This window comes from Alosa pseudoharengus, unplaced genomic scaffold (assembly GCF_046254945.1).
Source record: "Alosa pseudoharengus isolate Yale_2024_CS ecotype anadromous, Long Island Sound unplaced genomic scaffold, YU_APseudo_1.1 YU_APseudo_1.1_scf_11, whole genome shotgun sequence".
Classification (NCBI taxonomy): domain Eukaryota; kingdom Metazoa; phylum Chordata; class Actinopteri; order Clupeiformes; family Clupeidae; genus Alosa; species Alosa pseudoharengus.
The window spans coordinates 31,626,440-31,628,939 of record NW_027468576.1 but is presented as its reverse complement, the minus strand read 5'-3'; the positions used below and the strand labels follow the sequence as shown (position 1 = coordinate 31,628,939).

Genomic DNA, 2,500 nt, shown 5'->3' with positions numbered 1-2,500 from the left:
ATCCTGTGTGGGCGCTGGCGTCTAAGTTGACACTCTCTCGCCTATCCTCAGAGGAGGGCTAAGTACGTTCTGTAAACTGCTGACGGTAAACCGACGTGGGGCTGGAGCCTAAGCATGGCTACCTGAGATTAGCAGTGAAATGTGAGTCTGGCAGGGGGCATAAAGACAAAGCCTGCTGGGACCGCAGGGCGACGGCAGGACATAATGACATGGAGAAATAACAAGTGTCCAGGGACAACCGCATGCCATTATCTAATATGCCTTTACCACTGTAGCAGCAGCATGGATCAACAAAAGCTACCCTCGCTGATATCATTCTGGGGAGGTTATGGCTTTGGCAAAGTAGCTTTCGGTCGGGATATGTTTTGTATCGCTCCACTGAGAGAGAGAGAGAGAGATGTAGAGAGACAGAGATAGAGAGAGAGATGTAGAGAGAGAGAGAGAGAGAGAGAGAGAGATTGAGCCATTGCTGCTCCCAGGTTTTAAAATTCATTATGAGATTTTTTTTCCTAGAAGCTGATGTTATCGCAAGACAAATACACACTTATGCTCCCAAATGGTTGTGAGTGCCACACATGATTGCACACACACACACGCACACATGCGCACACACACACACACACACACACACACACACACACACACACATTGGGGAGATGGACTGCAGTTCCCTCACTCATTGACTCACACACATATGAAATATTCATTCTCCCATAGTGCAGTAGTACAAAAAGGCACTGCTTCATAGAGAATATTACATGATATCAGCACCTTCATTATTTATGAGGGGTGGCATACTCGACTTCATCAGTCAGTCAAGGTTCAGCCCAAGTTATTGTATTAGTGTGTGTGTGTGTGTGTGTGTGTGCGTGTGCGTGTGCGTGTGCGTGTGCGTGTGCGTGTGCGTGTGCGTGTGCGTGTGTGTGTGTGTGTGTGTGTGTGTTTGTGTGTCAGGGTAATTCCCATTTAAGGGCTTTCAAGATCACTGCCCATACTGCATTCCAGACTATAGCTGCTTATGCTTCCCATGCACCAGTTATCACCCTCATCAGTGTATGTGCATGAGCTGACTTGTGTTGTGATGAGCTGACTGGTGTATAAAATAATTCATAAGTAATGGAGTGTGGTGTGTGTGTGTGTGTGTGTGGGGGGGGGGGCTAGAAATGACAGTCATGCATAGTCAAACACCACCTTAATCACCTTGACCCAGACACAATGAAAGCAACTATTTCATTTCTTAAATGAGTAGCAGACAGACAGTGACTCCAGACGCACTCGCACACACACACACACACACACACACACACACACACACACACACACACACACACACACACACACACACACACACACACACACACACACACACACACACATACATACACACACTCTCACAGACACACACACCCTTGCTCTCTTCATTTAACCTGCCGAGTCCATTTTGTTTGGTCTGATTTCTCTACCAAACGATGTGTCGTGACTAACCTTTGAGGCGCAAGATTAAAAGTTTAATCAGCCCTTTTTATAGCGGGCTGTTTTAAAGTGAAATGCCGCACTGATTAAACCTTAGCCTCTACTGTAATGTGTCTATACTAATTGAGCTACCAGGTCACAATAAGTCTTGTAAGACCTCATTTGTACCTTTTAGTTTGTGTGCTACATCAGTTCTAGCTTTTATAGCTATTATAAAGACTATAATACTCTGAAAATAGTGAAGGGGAATTATGATATAATGATTTTATTATTTGTTTGTTATATTGTTATATACCGGTATTCAGTGGTTGACATTTTACTTGGTGTATCTCAATTACCCTCATGCACCATGTGCTACTTATGAATATGCATATGGTGTTATGGTGTTATGGTGTTGAGTACCATGCTGGGGTATTAATTACAAGCTTGTAAAGATGTATGGATGCCTACATTCCATGAGGAATACTGGTAAGCTGTGTATTATTATTTTATAAGTTATTTGATAATAGCATAGATAATTCTCTTACCCTAGAAATGCATCCTATTGAAGTGGAGATGGATTTCAATGTCCAATCCCATCTTTTGCCAACGTCAATCAACTGTTATCTGAATTATTTTGACCTCCTCTAACCCACAATTGCTTGACTGGCTGTTACGTAAAGTTTTGCATTCACCTCACACACAGTAACAGAGTCATTTTAGGACACACACTGTGACTGCTGCCTCTACCCCCGGCCGGGTGTTGACCCCTCACCATGGCAATAAGTGTTTGTTGATGTTTAAGACCTGTCACTGGGACTGTTTCTGCACGGTAACAAGTGTCGGGGCCACCAGGCTAGCATCGCCCCGGATCTTCAAACAAAGACCATGGGTCAGAGAACTCAGACAGTGGCTGAGTGCCGCAGTGTGTTTAGGTATTCTAAACAGACCTCTGCCTTTCAGCCAGAGGCGTCATAGTGTGTGTGTGTGTGGGGGGGTGGGGTCTGACTACCTAGGGTTTAATATAATTAATAATATAACAAGTGGG

General features: G+C 44.2%; 1 protein-coding gene across 1 annotated transcript in view; it reads left to right on the top strand.

Moving 5' to 3' along the window:
* cacna1ea (calcium channel, voltage-dependent, R type, alpha 1E subunit a) overlaps positions 1–2,500 on the top strand; it is a 123,734-nt gene that overhangs the window by 43,103 nt on the left and 78,131 nt on the right. The window lies entirely within an intron of this gene.